This window comes from Centropristis striata, chromosome 22 (genome assembly GCF_030273125.1).
Source record: "Centropristis striata isolate RG_2023a ecotype Rhode Island chromosome 22, C.striata_1.0, whole genome shotgun sequence".
In the NCBI taxonomy this organism is placed as follows: Eukaryota; Metazoa; Chordata; class Actinopteri; order Perciformes; family Serranidae; genus Centropristis; species Centropristis striata.
The window spans coordinates 21,873,752-21,887,498 of NC_081538.1; the positions used below are offsets into that span (position 1 = coordinate 21,873,752).

Here is a 13,747-nt window from a genome sequence, read left to right on the forward strand (position 1 = left end):
CTGACCTTCCTCCTGCCCTCCGAGAAGCCTGGGAAACCTGGGAGAACGAGCTGAAACATCTTCAAAATGTATCCATTCCCCGCTGTTACTCGCCACTCCCTGCCGCAGGTACAGATGTAAAGTATGATCTTCATATCTTCTGTGACGCATCGGAGCGGGCATACGGAGCAGTAGCCTACCTTACAGTCGATGCAGGAAACACCATCCACACTTCCTTCATTATGGCTAGGTCCAGGGTTGCACCCAAACGGCAACAGTCCATACCCCGCCTGGAACTCTGTGTAGCACTAGCTGGAGCTCAACTGTACAAGCTCATACAGAATGAGATGACGCTTCCCATTCGACAAACTGTGCTGTGGTCCGACTCCACCACAGTATTGGAGTGGCTTCAATCAGACTCTTGTCGATATAAAGTCTTCGTTGGAACCCGCGTGTCGAAGATCCAAGAACTCACTGACCGACAGTCTTGGAGATACATTGACAGTCCCAACAATCCGGCCGATGATATAACCAGGGGAAAATCACTCCTGGAGCTAGCAGGACCTGGTCGTTGGGGACAAGGACCGCCACTCCTTAAACGGAGGCCAGAACACTGGCCGAAGAAACCTGAGCAAACTTCAACTGTGAGCTCATCTGAATTGAAAGGTATCACCTTCTGCTGCTTCACAGCCGTGGAGCCCAATGATAGCATCCCTGATGCTACCCAGTACAGCTCATGGAAAGACCTGGTGGAAGCAACTCGACACGCTCATGGGGCGGCAGCAACAGACCTGGCGCACAACCAGCTCATTAGTCACCGAGACGCAGAGGTCTTGTTGTTGAGAGGATGTCAAGCATACAGCTTCTCAGGAGAAGTCGCTGCCCTTAAAGCACAGAAACCTGTGACAAATCACAGTCATCTGCTCAGCCTTGCTCCAGAGTGGGACGCTACAACGCGTCTCATCCGCGTGGGAGGGAGGCTGCGCAGATTGAACCCAAGTGTCGGAGAAATCCACCCAATCGACCCAAGACACCCAGCAGTAAAACTGCTGATCAAAGATATGGATGAACGTCTTCTGCACCCGGGCACAGAACGAGTCTATGCTGAATTACGGAGACAGTATTGGATTTTGAGGGGACGACAAGCTGTCCGACACCACCAACTCAACTGCTCCACCTGTCAGCGCTGGAGGGCTCAACCAAAGGTGCCACGGATGGCAGATCTGCCCCCGCAACGCCTCAGACTTCTCTGTCCACCCTTTTACTCAACTGGCACTGATTGTTTCGGGCCTTACCTGGTGAAGATGGGCAGGAGGACAGAGAAGCGCTGGGGTGTGATCTTCAAGTGCCTCACGACCCGAGCGGTGCACATAGAGCTTCTGAACTCAATGGATGTGGACGCTTTCCTCCTCGCTCTTCGTCGTTTCATTGCCAGACGGGGTCGACCAAAGGAAATGCTTTCGGCCCGTGGTACCAATTTCCGAGGTGCTGAGCGAGAACTCAGAGAGGCTTTCGCAGCCATGGAACCACAATTGAAAGAGCAACTGACAGAATATCAGATTGACTTCAAGTTCAATCCGCCGAACGCTCCCCACTTCGGTGGAACATGGGAGAGAGAAGTACGTTCTATCAAATCTGGCCTCCAAGTCGCAGTGGGTAGCCAATCCGTCTCAGAAGATGTTCTGTACACAGCTCTGGTGGAAGTAGAGGGGATCTTGGGGCGGCGAGATGCGGCTCTGCCTCAAGTAGTCTACACTCCAGCAGGTATGGGACGGCAGAGATGGCGACACTGTCAGACTCTAGTGGACCAGTTTTCGCTTCAGTTCACAAGGAACTACTTGCCGAATCTCCAGACGCGGCACAAGTGGCAAAAGTCATCAAAGAACATCACCGTGAACTCTGTCGTATTAATCATTGATCCATCACTCCCGAGAGCTCAATGGCTCATCGGTAGAGTCACCAAGGCCATTGCTAGCCCGGATGGATGTGTCAGAGCAGCAGAGGTCAAAGTCAAAGACAAAGTCTACACTAGGCCAGTTGCTCGGCTTGTTCTTGTGCTTGAACTTCCTGTACTTCAAGATGATACCAAAGACACTTGAATAATTCCATGTCTTAAACATTTACAAGGCAAATGTGGGGGCAGCTGTTAAGAATTCTCCAAGTTAGGAATGGGGTTTTGTATTCGTGCTTTTATTTTGAAGTTGGATGTTTTATTTTGAAAGCAGTGTACGCAGTTCCTTCCTGTCCCACGTTTGTCGATTTACATTTTGTTTGCAGTGGTACGGCAGTCACTGATGATGTAAGTTGTGGTTATGGTGATGGGGAATGAATGAGAACATGACTTACCTTTTTGATAGTGATTTGTTGTTCCTGATGTGTATTTACAACTGTTAAATAGTCCGTTTTTTTGCTTGTTAGCATTATCGCGAGTTAGCGTCTGTATGCTAACTGAATTGAACTGAATTGAACTTGTTATGACTGGTAGCCTTCATACTGCTGCTGGTTTATATGTGTGTGCTACATAGTTAACAGTCAAGTTAAAGTTATATTCATTAATATTAAGTTATAGAGTTAAATGCATTTTATATATTGTGAAGTGGTTGTTTAGCCTAGTCTATTCAATTGCATGTATTTAGAGCTGTGTACATTGATAATTGAATCCTTTATTTTTGTGATATAATTTCAGACACTGCATTGTACCAGAATACGTCGCACAGTCCCTCAGTAAACGCTATAAACCAATTGATGTCTCGCATGCTTTCTGACCGAAGCCCTGCAGTGGTCAATTAGGCAAAAATCAGCATCAGATGTCACAATCCTCAACATTATGCATTCCAGTACATTGTCCATTGTTACTGTCATTTCATCAACTATGTGAAATTGTAGAGCATTGATCACGAAAATCCCCACTCCTCCCCCTCCTTTATTTTGTCTGTTGATGTTAACCAGGTCATAGCCCTCTAGAGTATAGTTGATCTCCTCCCCCTCAGTGATCCAGGATTCAGATATAGCAATTACATGAAATGGATTGGCAAATGTATGTAAATAGTCCTTGATTGCATGGAAATTTTTGCTCAAATGCCTGCTGTTAAAGTGAATTATTGACAGTTTACCAGTACAGTCAATTTTTGCATTGAACTGCTCACTAGTGTAATAATGACAGTTCTCATTGAGGTTGAAGAAAAAGTTATTGTCCGGGTCTATATCATAATCAGTATCCTGTGTTTGGTGATCTGTGTATTCAGAAGTTTTCAGCTGTACATGCTCGTAATCACTATTCAAGTCAGATAAACGGGTAATGTCATCCTGGGATTGGTGTGAATTGACAGTGCGCGTGTTGGAATGTAGATCGTCAGTACCTGGTGAGATGGACACTTTAGCGTGATGTGAGACAGATGCCATGTCAGTACTTGCCCAACTCCTCGATGCTCCTGATGACCATCACTTTGGCCTCCTCTGGAGTATCGCCGTTGAGTTTGATGAACACTTTGCAATTCCTCGTCCAGGTTTGTTGAGTTTTTTCTCAGATCGCATGCTTCTTTGGCTATGTCGGCATTGCGTTTGACCAGGTGCTCGTTCATGTAAACATCCGTCCCCTTCAGCTTCTTCCACTCCTTCAGCAGTGCGATTTTGTGCTTTCTGTTAGTGAATCTCAGGATAACTCTCGGGGTGTCCGATCGCTGATCTCTGTTGTCATTGATGCACTCCATTTTACGCTTTCTCATTGGCAGCGGGTGACAAGCTTCTATGTGGTTGCGGTCGAGGTGGGTGTCCTTAGCCTGTAGAAAGGCTACCACCTGTTGCTCCGCAGAAGCCACATCTTCCTCCTCTGGCTCTGTCAGGGACCCGTTGTTAGTGGCCACTGCTCGTGCAAATGACCGGGGTCGGATGCGAAGCCCAGAGATGATAACATCATTGATCTGAGAATATTGCTCCAGATCTGTCATCCTGTCGTCCAGCTCTCTGATTTTCTCATCTCTGTTCTTGTTCTCTGTGTCGATGGCGGTCAACTTCTCGAGCAGTCTGTGAATCTCGATCTGCTTCTCCTTCACAGCAGCCACCTCATCTCTCAGAGCATCGATGACTTTCTTCAGTTCACCATAGTCCACCTTGGGGGGCATAGCCGCTGGCGTTCGTAGCCTAAAAGGCAAGCTGCGTTTAGCCGCTAGGCTAGCTGCGTTTAACCAGCCACGTTACCTGTGCCTGTTGTTCACGAGCAGCATTCGCTTGTTATTGTGTTCTTCTGTAATCCGTTTGGGGAACAGCTTCTACATAGACTTAGAGAGCTAGATCTACAACATCTGTGATTTGTTTGATAAGAGACTGCAACAACAAACAATAGCAGCAGCAGCAACAACCTGCTGCTTCCTCAATCACCTTTGCATGACTATCATCTCCATTATTTGCCAATAAACACAGCACATCATACAATAACCTGTATTCACATACAAACTATACGTATAATACGTTTTCTAAACTTCCCCTTCTTACTCAGCCCAAAGGAGCATGGGAAAGAGCATCTGCCATAATGTTGTCTTTGCCTTTAATGTGCCGAACATCCAAACAGTGCGACTGGAGAAACAGAGACCACCTTGTGAGACGCTGATTCGGACACCGCAAAGAACCCAAAAACGTCAAGGGATTATGGTCGGTATAAACGACCAAGGGACCACCCCCAGCACCCACGTAAACCTCAAAATGTTGAAGCGCCCAAATAAGAGCCAGTGCTTCCATCTCAATAGTTGAATAATTACGCTGATACGAATTAAACTTTTTTGAGAAGTAACACACCGGTCTATCAATGCCATCTGTTTTTTTGTAACAACACTGCCCCCGCCCCCATCTGGCTGGCATCTACCTAGATTTTAAACAGCTTATCTAAGATTTTGACCAGATTTTGATGGAGGCAACGGTCCCACACAGTCAATAACTAAATGCTCGAATGGCTGACTAATCACCGGGATGGGACAAAGCGGTGCTGGCTTGATGGACTGACTCGGCTTACTAGTAAGTTGACAGGTATGGCACGACTTAATATACCTGGAAACATCGCTCTTCAACTTCGGCCAGAAAAAATACCGCAACACACGGTCATAAGTTTTCCTCACCCCTAGATGACCCGAGTCATCATGTGCGATTTTCAACACCATATGACGAAATTTCTCCGGCGCAACCACCTGGAATAATGGTTCACCACCAAAATCACCTTCAGCCGGCACCCATTTCCTCACCAGCAAGCCCTTCTGGAGGAAATAGCCGTGCGCAACATCCCGAACCCCGTCTCCAGGAAGAACACCAGCCAACAGAGCGGATAGCGTCGGGTCAGACTGCTGACTTTTAACCCACTCCTCCCGAGAAACAGACGGAGGCAGATCAGGCAAGGGGACCACAAACTCACGCTCATTACCCCCACTTTCACACGAGTCTGGAGAAGCTACAGCGCTGCCCTGAGCACGCGTCACAGCGCAAACAGGGAAAACCTCTGGCAACCTCTGGCCACTGTCATCCCGCGCTCTCGCTGTCATTACCTCTAGCAGTAACCAGAGGAGGAGGCGGCACATTAGCCCATGAAACACCACCAGCCAGATTGTTTCCCAAAATCAGCTCCACATCATCCACAGGCAACGCGTGACGCACCCCCACCGCAACAGTGCCCTTCACAAGCCCACAATCCAACACCATATTATGCAGCGGCACAGGCACCAGCCCCATCTCCATCCCACGCATCACAATGTAATCACCCGTTTCCGTAACAGACGAAAACGGCAACACTGATCGCAAGATGAATGAGTGTTTCGCACCCGTGTCCCTCAACAGCCTAATCGGCACATGCTCATCACTGCCGACTAAAGACACAACAGCGCTAGTGCACTAGTAATAAATGGCTCAAACCCAGCATCACAGCCCAGCTCCACACACCCCGGCTGCAGCCCTGGGACACCGGAACAGGACAGAGCAGGAGTCGGTGCAGGTAAGAAAGATTTATGTCTACCTTTGGCTCTCAAAACAGGACACTGGTCCTTCCAATGACCAGATTCCTGACAGTAGTTACACACTTAACTGTTGTCATCCCTACCACGCGAGTTCTTAAATGTAAGCGGGGGACCAGCCGCTGGAGACTGGTTACCATAACGCGAGTTACCAAAGCTACTAGCCCTACGTCTCGCATCCCCTCCAGAGCATACATCGCCAACACCACCTCTGTGCATCAAAGCGAAATCATCCGCCAACTCGGCTGCTCTAAGAACAGTGGTCGCTTTCTGCTCAGTGACATATGTGGCTATGCGCTGACTTATCGAGTTTTTAAACTGTTCCAACACTATTAACTCTCGCAGGTCATCAAAATTGTCCAAATCAGCGGCGGTACACCACCGGTTAAAATGACACAGTAAATCACGAGCCATCTCCACATTAGTCTGCTTATCCCCTTTTACCCACTTTCTAAATTTTTGGCGATAAGCCTCAGGGACTAACTTGTACGCTTTCAAAACCCCAGATTTCACTGCAGCATAATTCAAACAGTCAGTCGCACTTAACGCAGAGTGTGCCTCCTGAGTCCTACCTGTAAGCACACACTGGAGCATTAGAGTCCGGTCCACTTCCGGCCACCCTCTCACATCAGCAATGCGCTCGAACAGCGTAAAGAAGGTATCAGGATCCCGCTCATTAAATTTCGGCACTAAACGTAAATTGGCACCTATATCAAAAGAACGCGGCACATCACCAGAGACCGAGGCACCCTCCGCCCCCGACTCCCCTGACAGCTTACCATCCCTAATCAAGTCCAATTTACAGTGCCGCAACTCCAATTTAATTTTTTCCGTTTCCTGCCGAACTTTCTCCAACTCTATCCTACCTTCGATCTCCACTTTCAACCTGTGCTTCTCCTGCTCAAACTGCAACAACATCAATTCTCTTTGTTGCTCAAATGTTAAACTTGGCCCTGGCGCAGACACCAGCACTGAGCCCGGCGCACCAGCCCGCAGCACAGCTCTTTCCGACAGCATTCTCCCTTTCCCAAGACACCTCTCTCAAACAACGCGGACAACACAACACTTTTAATCTCATCCTTATGTTTTCTGTCTGCAACACTTATTTCATAATTTAAAAGCTATTTGCACTAACTGCTCCTTGGTACAGCTACTCAACCACAACTCTGAAGGCGCAGCAAAAAACTCCAACACGGACGCCATAATAAATCACAACCCCCGGACCGAACAGACTGCACAGCGTTAGCCGCCCACAGCACGCACACAGGAGGCAAAACTAGCCCCAGGAGTATTCCCCCTAACTGCCTAACCAGGTTAACTAAATAACTCACCCCCAGTGTTTGTGTGGGTGTGCGGCGGGTACTTATGCACCAAAACCCATGAGGTTTTGAGAAACGACCTGCAACAGGACAGTGCCTTGGCCGAGAGGTCCAAGGCGCTGCGTTCAGGTTGCAGTCTCCACTGGAGGCGTGGGTTCAAATCCCACTTCTGACAGACTTTGTATACTGGAACTCTTTGCTGTTTCATTATATTTAGAATTGAATTATCTGTATGTTAGAAGACACACATGTGACGAAATATTTGATTTGTACTTCTTCAGTAGCATTTGTGAGCCTACACATTTCCATTTTTGAATTTGCACCAAGTCTTTGAATGCAGTAGGTTTATCTGTTGATGGATTCGATTCCGTCAGGAAGAGGTTCTTTTTTAACGTTAGGGGTTCCATGTTGTAATGGTGAGCACTCTGGACTTTGAATACAGTGATCCGAGTTCAAATCTCGATGGAACCTTACTTACTACTTACTAACCTTACTTGGTTATCCCAAACTATGGTCTTAACCCTGCTAACATTGTTCAAATCACCTGAAGAGGGCAGTGTTCCAATTTGTCTTAGGGAGAACTGCCCAGTATTTACAGACTTGTCAGATTACATTGAGGTGTCATCCTGTTGTTTTTTTTCAACTGTGCTTATAGTCAAAGCACATACCAGCATGCCCAATTTAGAAAATCATGATATTTTTTCAACATTTTCAATAAATATGGGCTGTCTTCAGTCAGGATGGCCGAGCGGTCCAAGGCGCTGCGTTCAGGTCGCAGTCTCCACTGGAGGCGTGCGTTCGAATCCCACTTCTGACAGCCTTTGTATACTGGAACTCTTTGCTGTTTCAAGATATTTGGAAATAAATTATCTGTATGGTTATCCCAAACAACGTGCAGCTTTTCAAGTCGTGTTAGATGGAACTACCCAGTATTTACAGACATGTCAGATTACCTTGAGGTGTCATCCTGTTAAACTTTTTCAACTGTCCTTATAGTCAAATCACACACCATCATGCTGAATTTAGTATATCATGATATTTTTTCAAAATTTTCAATAAAAATGGGCTGTTTTCAGTCAGGATGGCCGAGCGGTCCAAGGCGCTGCGTTCAGGTCGCAGTCTCCACTGGAGGCGTGGGTTCGAATCCCACTTCTGACAGCCTTAGTATACTGGAACTCTTTGCTGTTTCAAGATATTTAGAATTGAATTATCTGTATGTTAGAAGACACACATGTGACGAAATATTTGAGCCTAAATATTCGTGAGCCTACACATTTCCATTTTTGAATTTGCACCAAGTCTTTGAATGCAGTAGGCTTATCTGTTGATGGATTCGATTCCTCAGGAAGAGGTTTTTTTTAAGTTTTGCGCTTCCATGGTGTAATGGTGAGCACTCTGGACTTTGAATCCAGTGATCCGAGTTCAAATCTCGGTGGAACCTTACGTGGCTATCCCAAACTATGGTCTTAACCCTGCTAACATTGTTCAAATCACCTGAAGAGGGCAGTGTTCCCATTTGTCTTAGGGAGAACTGCCCAGTATTTACAGACTTGTCAGATTACATTGAGGTGTCATCCTGTTGTTTTTTTTCAACTGTGCTTATAGTCAAAGCATGCCCAATTTAGAAAATCATGATATTTTTTCAACATTTTCAATAAATATGGGCTGTCTTCAGTCAGGATGACCGAGCGGTCCAAGGTGCTGCATTCTGTATGGTTATCCCAAACAACGTGCAGCTTTTCAAGTCGTGTGAGAGGGAACTACCCAGTATTTACAGACGTGTCAGATTACCTTGAGGTGTCATCCTGTTAAACTTTTTCAACTGTCCTTATAGTCAAATCACACACCATCATGCTGAATTTAGTATATCATGATATTTTTTCAAAATTTTCAATAAAAATGGGCTGTTTCAGTCAGGATGGCCAAGCGGTCCAAGGCGCTGCGTTCAGGTCGCAGTCTCCACTGGAGGCGTGCGTTCGAATCCCACTTCTGACAGCCTTTGTATACTGGAACTCTTTGCTGTTTCAAGATATTTGGAAATAAATTATCTGTATGGTTATCCCAAACAACGTGCAGCTTTTCAAGTCGTGTTAGATGGAACTACCCAGTATTTACAGACATGTCAGATTACCTTGAGGTGTCATCCTGTTAAACTTTTTCAACTGTCCTTATAGTCAAATCACACACCATCATGCTGAATTTAGTATATCATGATATTTTTTCAAAATTTTCAATAAAAATGGGCTGTTTTCAGTCAGGATGGCCGAGCGGTCCAAGGCGCTGCGTTCAGGTCGCAGTCTCCACTGGAGGCGTGGGTTCGAATCCCACTTCTGACAGCCTTTGTATACTGGAACTCTTTGCTGTTTCAAGATATTTGGAAATAAATTATCTGTATGGTTATCCCAAACAACGTGCAGCTTTTCAAGTCGTGTTAGATGGAACTACCCAGTATTTACAGACATGTCAGATTACCTTGAGGTGTCATCCTGTTAAACTTTTTCAACTGTCCTTATAGTCAAATCACACACCATCATGCTGAATTTAGTATATCATGATATTTTTTCAAAGTTTTCAATAAAAATGGGCTGTTTTCAGTCAGGATGGCCGAGCGGTCCAAGGCGCTGCGTTCAGGTCGCAGTCTCCACTGGAGGCGTGGGTTCGAATCCCACTTCTGACAGCCTTTGTATACTGGAACTCTTTGCTGTTTCAAGATATTTAGAATTGAATTATCTGTATGTTAGAAGACACACATGTGACTAAATATTTGATTTGTACTTCTTCAGTAGCATTTGTGAGCCTACACATTTCCATTTTTGAATTTGCACCAAGTCTTTGAATGCAGTAGGCTTATCTGTTAATGGATTCGATTCCGTCAGGAAGAGGTTTTTTTTTAACTTTTGAGGTTCCATGGTGTAATGGTGAGCACTCTGGACTTTGAATCCGGTGATCCGAGTTCAAATCTCGGTGGAACCTTACGTGGCTATCCCAAACTATGGTCTTAACCCTGCTAACATTGTTCAAATCACCTGTAGAGGGCAGTGTTCCAATTTGTCTTAGGGAGAACTGCCCAGTATTTACAGACTTGTCAGATTACATTGAGGTGTCATCCTGTTGTTTTTTTTCAACTGTGCTTATAGTCAAAGCACGTACCAGCATGCCCAATTTAGAAAATCATGATATTTTTTCAACATTTTCAATAAATATGGGCTGTCTTCAGTCAGGATGACCGAGCGGTCCAAGGTGCTGCATTCTGTATGGTTATCCCAAACAACGTGCAGCTTTTCAAGTCGTGTGAGAGGGAACTACCCAGTATTTACAGACATGTCAGATTACCTTGAGGTGTCATCCTGTTAAACTTTTTCAACTGTCCTTATAGTCAAATCACACACCATCATGCTGAATTTAGTATATCATGATATTTTTTCAAAATTTTCAATAAAAATGGGCTGTTTTCAGTCAGGATGGCCGAGCGGTCCAAGGCGCTGCGTTCAGGTCGCAGTCTCCACTGGAGGCGTGGGTTCGAATCCCACTTCTGACAGCCTTTGTATACTGGAACTCTTTGCTGTTTCAAGATATTTGGAAATAAATTATCTGTATGGTTATCCCAAACAACGTGCAGCTTTTCAAGTCGTGTTAGATGGAACTACCCAGTATTTACAGACATGTCAGATTACCTTGAGGTGTCATCCTGTTAAACTTTTTCAACTGTCCTTATAGTCAAATCACACACCATCATGCTGAATTTAGTATATCATGATATTTTTTCAAAATTTTCAATAAAAATGGGCTGTTTTCAGTCAGGATGGCCGAGCGGTCCAAGGCGCTGCGTTCAGGTCGCAGTCTCCACTGGAGGCGTGGGTTCGAATCCCACTTCTGACAGCCTTTGTATACTGGAACTCTTTGCTGTTTCAAGATATTTAGAATTGAATTATCTGTATGTTAGAAGACACACATGTGACGAAATATTTGATTTGTACTTCTTCAGTAGCATTCGTGAGCCTACACATTTCCATTTTTGAATTTGCACCAAGTCTTTGAATGCAGTAGGCTTATCTGTTGATGGATTCGATTCCGTCAGGAAGAGGTTTTTTTTAAGTTTTGCGCTTCCATGGTGTAATGGTGAGCACTCTGGACTTTGAATCCAGTGATCCGAGTTCAAATCTCGGTGGAACCTTACGTGGCTATCCCAAACTATGGTCTTAACCCTGCTAACATTGTTCAAATCACCTGAAGAGGGCAGTGTTCCCATTTGTCTTAGGGAGAACTGCCCAGTATTTACAGACTTGTCAGATTACATTGAGGTGTCATCCTGTTGTTTTTTTTCAACTGTGCTTATAGTCAAAGCACATACCAGCATGCCCAATTTAGAAAATCATGATATTTTTTCAACATTTTCAATAAATATGGGCTGTCTTCAGTCAGGATGACCGAGCGGTCCAAGGTGCTGCATTCTGTTTGGTTATCCCAAACAACGTGCAGCCTTTCAAGTCGTGTGAGAGGGAACTACCCAGTATTTACAGACATGTCAGATTACCTTGAGGTGTCATCCTGTTAAGCTTTTTCAACTGTCCTTATAGTCAAATCACACACCATCATGCTGAATTTAGTATATCAAGATATTTTTTCAAAATTTTCAATAAAAATGGGCTGTTTTCAGTCAGGATGGCCGAGCGGTCCAAGGCGCTGCGTTCAGGTCGCAGTCTCCACTGGAGGCGTGGGTTCGAATCCCACTTCTGACAGCCTTTGTATACTGGAACTCTTTGCTGTTTCAAGATATTTGGAAATAAATTATCTGTATGGTTATCCCAAACAACGTGCAGCTTTTCAAGTCGTGTTAGATGGAACTACCCAGTATTTACAGACATGTCAGATTACCTTGAGGTGTCATCCTGTTAAACTTTTTCAACTGTCCTTATAGTCAAATCACACACCATCATGCTGAATTTAGTATATCATGATATTTTTTCAAAATTTTCAATAAAAATGGGCTGTTTTCAGTCAGGATGGCCGAGCGGTCCAAGGCGCTGCGTTCAGGTCGCAGTCTCCACTGGAGGCGTGGGTTCGAATCCCACTTCTGACAGCCTTTGTATACTGGAACTCTTTGCTGTTTCAAGATGTTTAGAATTGAATTATCTGTATGTTAGAAGACACACATGTGACGAAATATTTGATTTGTACTTCTTCAGTTGCATTCGTGAGCCTACACATTTCCATTTTTGAATTTACACCAAGTCTTTGAATGCAGTAGGCTTATCTGTTGATGGATTCGATTCCGTCAGGAAGAGGTTTTTTTTAACTTTTGCGGTTCCATGGTGTAATGGTGAGCACTCTGGACTTTGAATCCAGTGATCCGAGTTCAAATCTCGGTGGAACCTTACGTGGCTATCCCAAACTATGGTCTTAACCCTGCTAACATTGTTCAAATCACCTGTAGAGGGCAGTGTTCCAATTTGTCTTAGGGAGAACTGCCCAGTATTTACAGACTTGTCAGATTACATTGAGGTGTCATCCTGTTGTTTTTTTTCAACTGTGCTTATAGTCAAAGCACATACCAGCATGCCCAATTTAGAAAATCATGATATTTTTTCAACATTTTCAATAAATATGGGCTGTCTTCAGTCAGGATGACCGAGCGGTCCAAGGTGCTGCATTCTGTATGGTTATCCCAAACAACGTGCAGCTTTTCAAGTCGTGTGAGAGGGAACTACCCAGTATTTACAGACATGTCAGATTACCTTGAGGTGTCATCCTGTTAAACTTTTTCAACTGTCCTTATAGTCAAATCACACACCATCATGCTGAATTTAGTATATCATGATATTTTTTCAAAATTTTCAATAAAAATGGGCTGTTTTCAGTCAGGATGGCCGAGCGGTCCAAGGCGCTGCGTTCAGGTCGCAGTCTCCACTGGAGGCGTGGGTTCGAATCCCACTTCTGACAGCCTTTGTATACTGGAACTCTTTGCTGTTTCAAGATATTTGGAAATAAATTATCTGTATGGTTATCCCAAACAACGTGCAGCTTTTCAAGTCGTGTTAGATGGAACTACCCAGTATTTACAGACATGTCAGATTACCTTGAGGTGTCATCCTGTTAAACTTTTTCAACTGTCCTTATAGTCAAATCACACACCATCATGCTGAATTTAGTATATCATGATATTTTTTCAAAATTTTCAATAAAAATGGGCTGTTTTCAGTCAGGATGGCCGAGCGGTCCAAGGTGCTGCGTTCAGGTCGCAGTCTCCACTGGAGGCGTGGGTTCGAATCCCACTTCTGACAGCCTTTGTATACTGGAACTCTTTGCTGTTTCAAGATATTTAGAATTGAATTATCTGTATGTTAGAAGACACACATGTGACGAAATATTTGATTTGTACTTCTTCAGTAGCATTCGTGAGCCTACACATTTCCATTTTTGAATTTGCACCAAGTCTTTGAATGCAGTAGGCTTATCTGT

At 44.8% G+C, this 13,747-nt stretch overlaps 15 non-coding genes across 15 annotated transcripts; all 15 read left to right on the plus strand.

The window, feature by feature from the left end:
• The first annotated feature begins 8,022 nt into the window (after positions 1-8,022).
• trnal-cag (transfer RNA leucine (anticodon CAG)) lies at positions 8,023-8,105 on the plus strand. Its single transcript has one exon. It is a non-coding gene; the product is annotated as a tRNA-Leu (tRNA).
• Positions 8,106-8,363: 258 nt separating this feature from the next.
• On the plus strand, positions 8,364-8,446 carry trnal-cag (transfer RNA leucine (anticodon CAG)). Its single transcript has one exon. It is a non-coding gene; the product is annotated as a tRNA-Leu (tRNA).
• A 211-nt stretch (positions 8,447-8,657) lies between these two features.
• trnaq-uug (transfer RNA glutamine (anticodon UUG)) lies at positions 8,658-8,729 on the plus strand. Its single transcript has one exon. It is a non-coding gene; the product is annotated as a tRNA-Gln (tRNA).
• A 471-nt stretch (positions 8,730-9,200) lies between these two features.
• trnal-cag (transfer RNA leucine (anticodon CAG)) lies at positions 9,201-9,283 on the plus strand. Its single transcript has one exon. It is a non-coding gene; the product is annotated as a tRNA-Leu (tRNA).
• A 258-nt stretch (positions 9,284-9,541) lies between these two features.
• On the plus strand, positions 9,542-9,624 carry trnal-cag (transfer RNA leucine (anticodon CAG)). Its single transcript has one exon. It is a non-coding gene; the product is annotated as a tRNA-Leu (tRNA).
• Positions 9,625-9,882: 258 nt separating this feature from the next.
• On the plus strand, positions 9,883-9,965 carry trnal-cag (transfer RNA leucine (anticodon CAG)). The gene has a single exon. It is a non-coding gene; the product is annotated as a tRNA-Leu (tRNA).
• Positions 9,966-10,189: 224 nt separating this feature from the next.
• Positions 10,190-10,261, plus strand: trnaq-uug (transfer RNA glutamine (anticodon UUG)). Its single transcript has one exon. It is a non-coding gene; the product is annotated as a tRNA-Gln (tRNA).
• A 482-nt stretch (positions 10,262-10,743) lies between these two features.
• On the plus strand, positions 10,744-10,826 carry trnal-cag (transfer RNA leucine (anticodon CAG)). The gene has a single exon. It is a non-coding gene; the product is annotated as a tRNA-Leu (tRNA).
• Positions 10,827-11,084: 258 nt separating this feature from the next.
• trnal-cag (transfer RNA leucine (anticodon CAG)) lies at positions 11,085-11,167 on the plus strand. The gene has a single exon. It is a non-coding gene; the product is annotated as a tRNA-Leu (tRNA).
• Positions 11,168-11,390: 223 nt separating this feature from the next.
• On the plus strand, positions 11,391-11,462 carry trnaq-uug (transfer RNA glutamine (anticodon UUG)). The gene has a single exon. It is a non-coding gene; the product is annotated as a tRNA-Gln (tRNA).
• Positions 11,463-11,944: 482 nt separating this feature from the next.
• On the plus strand, positions 11,945-12,027 carry trnal-cag (transfer RNA leucine (anticodon CAG)). The gene has a single exon. It is a non-coding gene; the product is annotated as a tRNA-Leu (tRNA).
• Positions 12,028-12,285: 258 nt separating this feature from the next.
• On the plus strand, positions 12,286-12,368 carry trnal-cag (transfer RNA leucine (anticodon CAG)). The gene has a single exon. It is a non-coding gene; the product is annotated as a tRNA-Leu (tRNA).
• A 223-nt stretch (positions 12,369-12,591) lies between these two features.
• trnaq-uug (transfer RNA glutamine (anticodon UUG)) lies at positions 12,592-12,663 on the plus strand. The gene has a single exon. It is a non-coding gene; the product is annotated as a tRNA-Gln (tRNA).
• A 482-nt stretch (positions 12,664-13,145) lies between these two features.
• Positions 13,146-13,228, plus strand: trnal-cag (transfer RNA leucine (anticodon CAG)). The gene has a single exon. It is a non-coding gene; the product is annotated as a tRNA-Leu (tRNA).
• Positions 13,229-13,486: 258 nt separating this feature from the next.
• trnal-cag (transfer RNA leucine (anticodon CAG)) lies at positions 13,487-13,569 on the plus strand. The gene has a single exon. It is a non-coding gene; the product is annotated as a tRNA-Leu (tRNA).
• The last annotated feature ends 178 nt before the right edge of the window (positions 13,570-13,747 follow it).